We start from the raw sequence: 13,243 nt of genomic DNA on the forward strand, positions 1-13,243 counted from the left end.
GCCACACTATGGAGACCTTTGTCTATCTCAGCACGCTGCTTCTTTTGTTTGTTTTGTTTTGTTTTTGAGACAGGATCTTGCTCTGTTGTCCAGGCTGAAGTGCAGTGGCAAGAACAGGGCTCACTGCAGCCTTGACTTTCTGGTCTCAAGCGGACCTCCCACCTCAGCCTCCAAAGTGCTGGGATTACAGGCATGAGTCACTGCGTCCAGCCACTCTGTTTCTATTCTTTGGAGCATTTATCACATTTTGTCAGTTCAGTTGCCCCCTCACTATGGAGAGGGTGAGGGAGGGCAGGGGCAGCCCTCTCCCCCTCACTTCTTATTCCTAGCATGTGGCACATGGTAGGTGCTCAACCCCTCTTTGAAGAAGGCTGGGATAATGACCTTGGGGTGAGGGAGGCCAAGCAGAGATGTGCTGGGCTAGTGCAGTGGCCCAGGACAGAGATGGAGGTAGTCTGCACTCAGGGGCTGTAAAGCCAATAGACCTTACTGGATGGAGGGTGCATCTTATCCATCCGGGCTGCTATGACAGAATACCATAGACTGGGCGGCTTATCCACAGCAGGCACTTACTTCTCATAGTTCTGCAGGCTGGGAAGTCCAAGATCAAGGTGCCAGCAGATTCCGTGTCTGGTGAGGGCCACTTTCTCATAGACGGTGACTTCTCGCTGAGTCCACACGTGGTGCAAGAGGCAAGGAATCTCTCTGGGGACTCTTTTATAAGGGCACTAATCCCATTCACACAGGCTTCATACTCATGACCTAATCACCTCCCAAATGCCCCATCTCCTAACACCATTACATGGTGGGCAGTGGGGTAGAATTTAAACATGGATTTTGGGGTGATACAAACATTCAGACCATAGCAGGGAGGATGTATTTTGGGGGCAGAGAAAACAGAATGGAAACTGCCTTTGCAAAAATCATAGCTGAGAAAATTACGACAGTGAAAGATACCACACCTAGCTGACCCCATCTTGCTTCTAACCGTGAAACTGTCCTTGTTCATTCCTTGGCATAGGCCGAACTCACTTTGGGAAGGAATTTAGTGTATAGTTTATATAATAGGCCTTCCCAAAAGGCTAAACTGTTCTTGTAAAACAAATGAAAGGCCACCAGCCACCAAGTCAAGATGAGAGGGGCTGGAATTCTAAATATTCCCAGCCATTATTCCGGAGGTCCTAAGACTTGCAACTTCCCCAATTACTCTTGAAGGTAACATCACTATTGTGAACCTAAGATCGGCCTTTGGAGATGTCTTTTTAGGTTTTTGCATTTCTAACAACTAAATGGCCCCACCTGGACCTGCCAACCAATTCTGTGGCCCCCACCCCGGAACTGACTCAGCAGAAGTGAACAGCTTCGACGCCCTGCGAGTTTATCCCCAAGCCAACCAATCAGCACTCCCAATTCACTGGCCCCCTACCCACCAAATTATCCTTAAAAACTCTGATCCTTGAGTTTTCAGAAAGACTGATTTGAGTAATAATAAAACTTCAGTCTCCCACACAGCCGGCTCTGCGTGGATTACTCTTTCTCGGTTGCAATTCCCCTGTCTGGACAAATCGGCTCTGTCTAGGCAGCGGGCAAGGTGAATCCCTTGGGCGGTTACAGAATGTGCTGGCAGGCTGAATGGTGGAGCGGAGAAGAAGGATGAACCCTACATTTCCCACTTGAGCACCTGTGTGGGATGGTGGTGCCAGGGGACTTGGGACAGCGGGAGAGCAAGCATTACAGGAAAACCCACACGTTATGTTTAGGATACATTCATGGTGGGATGTCTGTGAGACATTTAAGGGAGGGGTTGTGTAGGCAGCTAGACTATGAGTTTGGAGCCGGAGGGAAGATCTAGATTCAAGTCATAAGTATGGGGGTCAACAGCACAATGACGGTGCCGAAAATCACAAATGGTATGAGATCCATTGGAGAGAGCACGTATGGAGAGAATATGGGAGCTCAGGACTGCACTTGAGGATGCCCAAGATTCTGAGATCACATAGAGAAAGAGCAGCCAGCAAAGGATACTGAAAAGAAGAGGCCAGTGCAGGGGACAGGAAAACCAGGCCAGTGTAGTGGCCCTGAGCCGAGGGAAGTTTCTCAAGGAGAGGGAAGTCAACAGTGAAGACACTGCTGAAAGATGTGCTGTGATGGGAACAGAGACGTGGCCTTTGGATTCACAATAGAAAGGTCCTGGGAGCTTGACAAGAGCTATTGTAGGGCCAGGCTCCGTGGCTCACGCTTGTAATTCCAGCACTTTGGGAGGCCAAGGTGGGATCACTTGAGACCAGGAGTTTGAGACCAGCCTGGGCAATACAGTGAGACCTCATCTTTAGAAAAAAAAAAAAAAAAAGTCCGGGCACAGTGGCTCACGCTTGTAGTCCCAGCACTTCGGGAGGCCTAGGCAGGTGGATCACCTGAGGTCACGAGTTCAAGACCAGGCTGGCCAACATGGTAAAACCCCGTCTCTACTAAAAAATACAAAAAAGTTAGGCAGGCGTGGTGGCACACGGCTATAATCCCAGCTTCTGGGGAGGTTGAGGCAGGAGAATCTCTTGAACCTGGGAGGTGGAGGTTGCAATGAGTCAAGATTGCACCACTTTACTCCAGCTTGGGAAACAGAGTGAGACTCTGTCTCAAAAAATAAAATAAAATAATAAATAATTAGCTGGGTGTGGTAGTGCACTCCTGTGGTCCCAGCTACTCACGAGGCTGAGGTGGGAGGATTGCTTGAGCCCAGAAGGTTGAGGCTGCATTGAGTTGTGATCACACCACTGCACTCCAGCCTGGGTGACCAAGTGAGATCCTGTCTCAAAAAAATAAATGAATAAAATAAAATAATGAATAAATAAAAGCCATCCCCCATTTTCCAAAGCCCTTCTCATGAGCAGTGCTGAATCACAACTAAGAACCATTGCTCTAGCACAAAAGTCAACAAACTTGTTCTGTAAGAGATAGATGGTAAAGTTTTTCAGCTTTGCAAGCTGTAATGATTACTGGCACAACTATGCAATTCCATCATTGTAGTTTGATAGCAGCCACAGACAATTCCTAAGCACATGAGTGGGACTGTGTTCCAATAAAACTTTATTTAAAAACACAATTGGTGGGCCAGATTTGGCCCATGAGCTATATAGTTTGCTGGCCCTTGCCCTAGCATGTGTGCTGATGAGGATCACCTAAAGAAGAAGGCACTGGTGATGTGGAAGAGAGGGAAAACCAAACAAGCAAGGCTTCCAAGAAAGCAGGAGGAGATCCAGGGCCCAAAAGCTGTGGTGGCTGTGGTGGGGAGAAGGACATTTGCTGCTGTATGGCAGGCAGAGAGAAGATGCAGGAAGGAGGTAGGTTTGGTGGTGGGCATATGCAACTTGCCCCTGGAGACCTTCTATTGCTCTGTGATAAATGAGTGGAAGCCTCAGCTGAGAGTGGGGGAGAAGAAGGGGTTCTGAGAATATACCGACAAAGGAAAACCATCTTCTCAGGAATGAGCAGAAAACCTTCTAGAGAACCATGGTAGGAGGGCAGGGCAATGAGAGACCATTTGGGAATCATAAAACTGAATTAAAAGTGAACTCAGTCAGCTTGGCAGTGGTATTTGTGTCTCCTCCCTTCCGAAATTCGTATGCTGAAGCCCAAACTCCCAATGTGATGGTACTGGGACTTGGGGCCTTTGGGAGGCAATTAGGTCATGGTGGAGCCCTTGTGATGGAATTAATGCCCTTACAAGAAAAGATATGAGAGCTCACTCTCTCTCTCTCCACCCCCACACCCCCCACCCCACCATGTCCCTCTCCCTCCTCCTCCTCTCCCCAACATGGTGTGAAGACACAGCAAGAAAGTGGCCATCTGCAAGCCAGGGAGAGAACCCTCACCAGGAACCAAGTCACCAGCACCTTGACCTTGGACTTCCAGCCTCCAGAGCTGTAGGAGATAACAGTCTGCTGTTTAAGCCCCGAGTTGGTGGGATTTTGTGAGAGCAGCCGAGCTGACTGTGACAGGTGGGATTTTACCCAGCAACACTCAGCTGCTCCAGAGTGCCCTGGAGAGGGGAAAGGGTGGATTTATCCAGGGTCAGGGCTTTGCCAGGCAAGCAAGAGGGAGGAAGGGGGGCACAGCAGGGGGCGGGAGGAAGCGAAAAGACATGGGTGGCAGACCCCAGGACCTGAGCTGGGGAAGGCAGGAAATGATGGCTGCCAGGCAGGATGGATGGTGAGAAGAGGGTGAGGCCAGTTGGCTGGAGGGCGAGGACCAGGGACGGGACATCGAGGAATCCTGAGCAAGTGGCCTGGAGGGGTGGGAAGTGGTGGCCGAGAGCTGGGACCTAGACTTGACACATCAAAAATGAAGCCCCTTCTGAGAATGGTGGAGAATGATGTGATGGGGCAGGCGGCTGAGCGGCAGGAGCAGGTGGCTGCAGGTGGGGAAGGGGTGAAGCTGTGAGGCCTGGGGACTTGGGTGGGTCACTCCCATGTGGGTTAAAATCCCCCCACCCACCCAGTGAGCTCAAGTCTTCTGTAAATACAGGGACGGGGCAGAGGCACGAGGTCTCCTGGGGGCCGGCAGATGGCACCAGTGACTTGGGAAAGAGCAGCACAGCCAGATGTCTACAACTCCCAAAGGAGAGGAAGGAGCCCAGAATCCGCACATCCGCTCCAGCTCCCAGGGCCCCAGTGTGGGGAAACTTCTTCCACCTGAGACACCCAGGGCACCGCGTCCTGGGGACAGCCCATTTTAGGCGGAGGAGGGGATGGAGATGCTGCTCAGAGGAGTGGGGCATGAAGGCCTGCTGAACTCAGAGGGGACAGGTTGCACAGGGAGGGGAGTGTGGGCTGGGAGTGGGGTGAGTGCCTGAGGGCAAATGTGCGTGAGCATGGGGATGAGGATGTGGTGGTATGTGTGAGTGTGCGTGAGCTGAGGGTGTGGGAATGTGCATGCGTATGCAAGTGACTGCAAGTGTGTATGTGAGTGTGAGGGGTGTGAGTAACAGTGTTAGTGTATGAATATAGGTGTGTGAGAGTGTGAGGGTGAATGTGTGTGTGAATGTGTGGGTGGGTGAGTGTCAGTGTGGATGAGTGTGGATGTGAGTGTGTGTGTCTGCAAGAGAGAGAAAGAGGAGAGAGAGAGAGAGATGGATAGGATGGGGATGGCTAGCGGGTGGTACAGGGCAGTGCGGGGGGGAAATGCAGAAGCTGCTGGAAGGCCATGAAGGCTGACCGGTGGGCTGGGGTGGTCAGGGGCCTCAGGGAGGGCTGTCACCACCTCCACTCCTGTGTACTCCGAGGCCTCCCCAGCTGAGTGGCGGCTCTGGGGCAGCTACTCCTCAGAGTTCCTTTCATCTGAGTTATTGGCATTTTCTGGATTGCTGCTGTAGGTCTTCGTCATTAATTTTAAGATTGCAGCCAGGTGCAATAATGGCTCACGCCTGTAGTCCCATCTACTCAGGAGGCTGAGGTGGGAGGATCTCCTGAGCCCAGGAGGTCAAGGCCGCAGTGAGCCATGATGGCAACAACTGCACTCCAGCCTGGGTGACAGAATGAGGAGACCCTGTCTCAAAAGAAAAAAAAAAAAGACTTACATGGTATTCCACTGATTGGGTACTGCATAATTTATTCAGCATTCCCCTATTAATATAACACACATTCTCATTGTGTGCACAAATGATCAATTACCAACATCACTGTCACACGCGTCCCGAAGCTATCTTTTGGCTCATCCCACAATTGCTTCTACAGGATAAATTCCTTGAATGGAAATTGTTAGGTTAAAACTATGCAGAGGTCTAAGATGGTAAACCTATGCTGCCAAAACGCTCTCCCAGAGGACTGAGACAATGTACAAGTAAGCCAGCAACGTGAGCGTATCCACTTCTCTTCAGTCTCACCAATTCTGGGTATTATTTAGTTTTTATCTCTGATCAGTTAGATACTTTAGATATATGGCGTCTCATTGCTCTTGCAAAATACTGTTATTTGATTATTAGCAAGCATATACGTTTTATTATTTGAGTATTGGCTATCTTCCTGTGAATTGCCTTTCCTTGTCTTTTGCTGATTTTGAAGCAAAGTCTTCCTGGTTAGTAAGAGCGCTGGTAAAAACGAAAATCTTTGTTGGCCATATATGTTAAAAATATTCCTCCCAGTTTATTATTTGACTTTCTATTCCAATGGGGAAATTGTGCATTTTCCTATTCCCCAAATCCTATTATTCTTTATATTTAAATCGCATAAACATCCTAAGGTAATTACTGAGAATTTATGTCTTTCAAATATTAAATTCTCCTCTCCAGATACATAATAGCTATCTCCGTTATTTTTTCAAGTGTTCTTTTTGATTCCTCGGAAACTTTTACTGTTTTCTATATTAGCTACTTCCCGTGTGGCAGGACGCTGACTACATGAAGATGTCTCCTTCGTGGTGGGCGGGGAACTAACTCGTTTCAGATCAATCCTCCCACTTAGAACAACTAGAGAACCTGGACGAAATATATACATATATTTTTTATTTTTGAGACGGAGTCTTGTTCTGTCACCCAAGCTGGAGTGCAGTGGTGTGATCTGGGCTCACTGCAAGCTCTGCCTCCCGGATTCAAGCGATTCTCCTGCCTCAGCCTCCTGAGTAGCTGGGACTACAGGCGCCCGCCCCCGTGTCCGGCTAATTTTTTGTATTTTTAGTAGAGACGGGTTTCACCGTGTTAGCCAGGATGGTCTCGATTTCCTGACCTCGTGATCCGCCCGCCTCGGCCTCTCAAAGTGTTGGGATTACAGGCATGAGCCACCGCGCCCGGCCACGTCCAGCTAATTTTTGTTATGTTTAGTAGAGACGAGGTTTCACCATCTTGGTCAGGCTGGTCTCGAATTCTTGACCTCAAGTGATCCTTCCGCCTCAGCCTTCCAAAGTGCTGGGATTACAGGCATGAGGCACCATGCCCAGCCCTTGGATGAAATACCTTTTGATTTAGGTAAAGACATTAGTGAAGTACCCAGGCAGACAGGCCTTGCGGGGCCAGTGTTTGAGGCTGCCTTTCCCTGAGAGCAGCTGCCTGTTCAGAAACAGCGACCCAGCAGCAAGTAGCAGTGGCAAGCCTAAGACGAGCAGAGCTTCCACGGGTCTCATGAGGACAAAATGCAGATTTCGGGACTGGCCACAGGCTGAGGGGAACGCGTGAACACCCCGGATTTTCAGTTGAGATCCCTCCCAAAGGGCAATTCCCTAGAAATAAGGGGAAATCAGAAATAGGTCAGACTGGCTGGGCACAGTGGCTCGCGCCTATAATCCCAACACTTTGGGAGGCTGAAGCAGGTGGATCACTTAAGGTCAGGAGTTCGAGACCAGCCTGGCCAACATGGTGAAACCCTGTCTCTACTAAAAATACAAAAAAATTAACCGGGTGTGGTGGCACATGCGTGTAATCCTAGCTACTCAGGAAGCTGAGGCAGGAGAATCACTTGAACCTGGGAGGCAGAGGTTGCAGTGAGCTGAGATCGCACCACTGCACTCCAGCCTGGGTGACAGAGCAGGACTCTGTCTAAAAAAAAAAAAAAAAAAAGAAAAAGAAAAAGAAATAGGTCAGTCTTTAAAATGATGAAACCCCACAGGCTCATAGATATTCGGTAATTTTATTTCAACCCTCCTTCCTTTCCAATCCATGATCTAATCTGTAATCTAATCTGTAATCTAATACATCTATCTCATACCTTTTTATATGTTGTATTTCCATTTTTATTTAGTTTTTATTTCCATTTTTATTTAGTTCCAAATATTAATATTTTCTCTTTTCCATTGAGTTCTTTTTTGACCCAGATTATTTAGGATTGCATTGCTTAATTTCTAAGTAGTTGGGGATTTTCTAATTATCTTTTGGCTGTTGGTTCCTAACATAATTCTACAATGTTTGGATAACATACTCTGTATTAGTTTGATCTTTTGAAATTTGTTTTTGCCCTGGCACATGGTAAATCTTCACGAATGCTCTGTGTGTACTTGAGAACAATGGATATTTTGACATTGTGGAGTGTGGTGTTTGAAATACATGAATTAGGTCAAGTTTGTTTATCATGTGGTTGAAATCTATTTTTTTGAATTTGTCGTCTGCTTCAGCTGTGTTAAAAGTCCTCCCCTGTGACTGTGGATTGAATATGTCTCCTTTAGTTCTGTCGACTTTTACTTTATATATTTTGGGGTTATGGCAGTAAGAACATAAACACTTAGAATTGTTATAGCTTCGTAGTATACTGCAATTTTTACCCTTATGAAATGTCTCTACCCTTAGTAATGTTTGTCTTAAAATCTACTTTTCGGGGTCCTTTCTGGCCCATCCTTATCTAAGCAGCCATCACAGGTGGGATCAGGATCAGCCCTTGCCTCCTCCACCTGCACACTCTTTCTTACGGTGGCATCCTTCCCTGTAGTTTTTTTTTTCTTTCTTTCTTTGAGACGGAGCCTTTCTCTGTCACCCAGGCTGGAGTGCAGTGGCATGATCTTGGCTCACTGCAACCTCCACCTCCCAGGTTCAAGCAATTCTCCTGCCGCAGCCTCCGAGTAGCCGGGACTACAGGCACGCACCACCATGCCCGGCTAATTTTTTTAAATTTTATTTTTAGTAGAGATGGGGTTTCACCATATTGGTCAGGCTGGTCTTGAACTCCTGACCTTGTGATCCGCCCACCTCAGCTTCCCAACGTGCTAGGATTACAGGTGTGAGCCACTGCGCCCGGCCCCTTGCAGCTTTAATAACCCAGCTGAGTCCAGAATCCCTTTCTCCCTTGGGCCATTCTCCAGAGCACTGTACCCTGCAGCCACTGGACAGCTCCTCCAAGCCACCACCTAGGAACTGCAAACCAACCCTCAATCCCAGTACCTCCACCCATCAATCAATTACTCAATCTGTCAATCAATCAAATAACAACACCCTGGTCCTCATCTCACGTTCTCTCCAGGTGAGAAGTCCTGGTTTGTGGAGTTGTGTTGGACTCTGTCTCTCCCTAATCCCCCCACATTCAATCCATCAGCCAAGCGCCACTGGTTTTACCTCCTAATTATATCTGGAATGTGCTCTCTACTGCCCACCGGAATCCTTGTCCACAAGGCCTCCATCTCCCCTCAGGAGGGCTGCAGCAGCCCCCTAACAGATCTCCCTGCTCCCATGCGGCTTTAAGCTGTCTCATGCAGAGGCTGGAGTCCTCCTGCCACTAGGATTCTCACCCTGTCACCCCCAGCTCAGAACCCTCCAATAAAAATAACAGCAACAACAAATCGGCTGGGTGTGGTGTCTCACGCCTGTAATCCCAGCACTTTGGGAGGCTGAGACGGGTAGATCACCTGAGGTCAGGAGTTCGAGACCAGCCTGGCCAACATTGTGAAACCTCGTCTCTACTAAAAATACAAAACTAGCCCTGCATGGTGGTGCACGTCTGTAGTCTCAGCTACTCGGGAGGCTGAGGCAGGAGAATTACTGAACCCAGGAGGTGGAGTTTGCAGTGAGCCAAGATCGTGCCACTGCACTCCAGCCTGGGCAACAGAGGGAGACTCTGTCTCAAAAACAAACAAACAAAAACAAAAAAACCAATAACAAATCTGCCAGCCCTCACTGAGCACTGCCAAGAACCTGCACCGTTCCAGGCATGTTACTTGTGCAGATTCATGGAATTGTTACAAAAGCCCTATGAAGGGACCTCTGTTACCACCCCATTACCCAAGCGAGAAAGCAGGCACAGAGAGCTTAAGCAACTTGCCCAAGGTCACCCAGCTGACCAAAGCAAAAACAGGACTCAAACCCAGGCGGCCTGGAGCCAGAGACCACCCCCTTAACCAGGCATCACCCCGATGTGCCAAGAAGATAAATGAATCTCCTCACTGAGGCTGAGGAGGCCTTGTGAAATCAGGCCTGCTGGCCTCCCAGACATTGTTCCACAGCTGCCTCCTCCCATCCAGCGTCTCTGGCTTTCACACTCACCAGACTTCCTCCCTGCCCAGGGCCTTTGCACATGCTGTGTGCTCTAGGAAACCTCGCCCCATCCCCTGCTCATAACTTCCAATCATCCCTCTCCCCCAGGGGCCTTGGCTGCCTGGGCCACCGGGCAGTCCCTCGGGTATAAGCTTCATGCACCCTGAATTTTTCCTCCACGCATTTCTAACAAAGGCTGTATTAATACATCTGTGCAGGCGCGTGAATATGTTTCCTGATGGACTATGAATGTGGCCAGAGCAGCCATCGTGTCTAGCTTCGTCCATTGTGGTCCCCGGTGCCTATCCCAGTGGCACTGAATGTTTGTGGAATGGATGGGTGAATAAAGAAATGAATGCATCCCCGCAGATGGGGGGCTGCAAAGTCCTGGGGTCAGGCTCTCTGCCTTCCTCTCCTTTGTTCCTTCGTTCGCTGACCGCCAGAGGGCGCCAAAACCCGGGAAATGGCCCGCCTGATGCGTGGGACAGCCGCGTGGACTCCAGGAGGGTTCCCCAGCAAGGGGAAGGGGCCGGGTGCCCAGCGGGTGGGCGCCGTGGCCTCCCTGAAAAACACTGTGGACAAATAAAGACTAAGGCCTGGTTTGACTCCTTCCCCGGCAGCTTCTCAGCTGTGACCAGCAGACACCCTGCCTCTCAGGGGGATGGCAGAAATCCTTGCTGCCCGGTAGGAACTGAGCCCAAGGGCCTGAGGTAGGAAGGGATGTGTTTGCACAGCAAACATTCGTGGATGGAGCCAGCCTGAAAGGGGACTTCTAAGTGGGAAAGAAAAACAAATACTGGTCCCCTACTCTCACATGCCTTCAATCCTGGCAACTCCCATAGGTAGGTAGGCATTGCTGTTCTCCATGTCTGCACTTGGGGAAACTGAGGCACAGCTGTACCCAGTGGAGCTTGGTGATGCCTTCCCACCCCTTGCCTGCCTACTGGCCACCCCTGCATCTAGCTGCCTCCACATCAGTGGTTCTCACAGTGTGGTCCCTGGAGCAGCAGCAGCTCCTGTCCACCCAGACCTCCTGATTTAGAGACTCTGGGATTGAGCCCAGCAACCTGTGGCTAAAAGCGCTCCAGAACATTCTGATGCGCAGTCAAGTATGAGAACCTCTGGTCTGCACCAGCCCTTTCTCGGGCCTGGGCAACACAACTGTGAGGACAGTGAGGCGGGACCCTGAGGGAGGGGAGTGAGAGGTCAGGCTGCTCCATGGGAGAGGTGAGGCCAGTGTCCCAGGCTGACCACAGCCCCCGGGGTGGGCAGGTCCCACCAGGTGGAAAAGCCCCAGAAGATATCTTGCAGCTTCTGTGCCCACTCAAAGCCCAACAGACAGCCCGAGGGCTGCAGAGGGTTGGCAAGCACTGGCCATGCAGGTTCCCAGGACCCTCCCCTGCCTCCCCCGGAGGGGGCCCGGACAGCTGCCATCTGAACCGGTCCCCAGCCATTCCTCTGCATCCTGACATTGGAGAACTGCAGGCTCTGGAGGTTTTGCACCAGCCAGACCCAGGTGTGAATTCTAACACATCTGTGACCTAATACAAACCCTGTCCCTCCTTTGATCCTTGGACTGCTCCCAAATAGAAGATGGTCATTATGAAAAAAAAAGAAAATGAGAGTGGTTTAGAGAATCGGAGGTGGCTTGGGACATTCAGAGCAGGAAATGGGTCTTGGGGGTGGGACCAGCAGCAGATCACTGGCAATGAATGCCATCCTCAGAGCACAGATTTTGTCCCTGGGGCAAAGGCATTATCCCAGGCAGGCAAGATAATCAGATTTGCATGTTCCAACATTACACCTGAGGGTCTGAGCTGATGAGAAGGCTGTCCCTGGTGGGCTCCTGGCACCAGCTCTGGGCCAGACCGCCTGGGTCCAAATTCCTACCCTGCCCCATCCCCACGGCTGCAGGACTTTGTACAACAGACATAACCTGCCAGTGCCTCAGTGGCCTCATCTGTCAAAGGAAGATAAGGGGAGTAGTGTTCACGAGCATCAGATGAGAGACCTCATGTAAAGTCCATGGCGGAAGGGCCCCATCCCTGATAGCTGTTACTGTCAATCAGTGAGATTGGCCCCAGTTGGTGGGAGCCAGCTGAGGAGAGCAGTCGGTGAAGGCCCTCTATAGGCAGCTCTAGGAACAGCATGGCCCCGTGGGCACAGTGTTACAGGACTCCCTCCACTCCTGGGTGCCCCAGGGAGGGAACTGACGCCCGGATTGGACACTAGCCCCCTCCTCCTTCTCCCGAGGCCTTCGGCCTGGCCCTGCACACATGACCCAGCTTCCTGTTTGTGATGCCAGCGCTGGAGGGAGGAAATTCAGTGCCCCAGCCCCAGGGCTGCAGGGCAGGAATGTGGACGTGTTGACGTCAAAGCTTGTCCTAGTTCTGGGGAAGTGGGATGGGAAGGGCTTCCTGCTGAGCCGCCTTTGATCCCAGGTCTGATCTGGGAGAGTGACCCTGGACAGCCGGCCCAGAGGGAGTTCAGACACCCAGAGCTTTCTCTGGTGGCCACCATGGGCACCAAGCTCAGGGTCCTTCCCCAGCATAGCTGTTTGGCCTTCGGCAAATCACCACGCCCCTCCAAATCCCCCACCTGTAAAGCGGGATTAAAAATGTGTATCTCAGAGCATCACCCACTCATCAGATGCGTAGTAAGCTCCTACTTTGTGCTTCATCCTAGGGATGAAGCCTGCCCAGGCTGTGGTGGGCTCTGGCCAGCATCCCCCTGGCTGGTGGGCCAGGGAGTGAGAGGGGCCGGGAGGAGAGGATGCTCGTAGACAGAGGCACAAAGCATATCCAGAGGTGGCTGCTAGGAGGTTTCCCAGCACTAGGGCTGTGACTCAGGCTGAAGCCTGAGCCCAGGCACTTCCTGGCTGGTGACTCAGTTTCCCCAATTCTACAGCGGCATCACACAACATCTGCTTCTCAGCATCGAAGAGGCGTTGAGGCATGGCCGGTATGTGTCTGTAGGGGTCCTTCAAAATCTTATTTATCAAGCAGTTAGAGTGTGCTCAGGACTTTGTGTATGTGTTTTCTCTCTCAAGTGAGCCTGAAAAGATCAGGACTGCGACTCCCATTTTACAGAGGGATAACCTGAGGCTCAGAGAGGTGAAGGCGGTTCAAGATCCTTGACAGAGGCTCTGGATCACTGCGCTAAAAAATGGCGGGGTGGGGAAAGAGCGCTGGGCTTTCTGACTTCGGCAACACGTTCTCCAGTAACCGGACTTCCGAACAGTGGCAGACGGGGCCCTCTGCCTGGCAAGCACACACCACAGGACCTGTCCCACAGAGGGCCTCC

This window comes from Gorilla gorilla, chromosome 4 (assembly GCF_029281585.2).
Source record: "Gorilla gorilla gorilla isolate KB3781 chromosome 4, NHGRI_mGorGor1-v2.1_pri, whole genome shotgun sequence".
In the NCBI taxonomy this organism is placed as follows: Eukaryota; Metazoa; Chordata; class Mammalia; order Primates; family Hominidae; genus Gorilla; species Gorilla gorilla.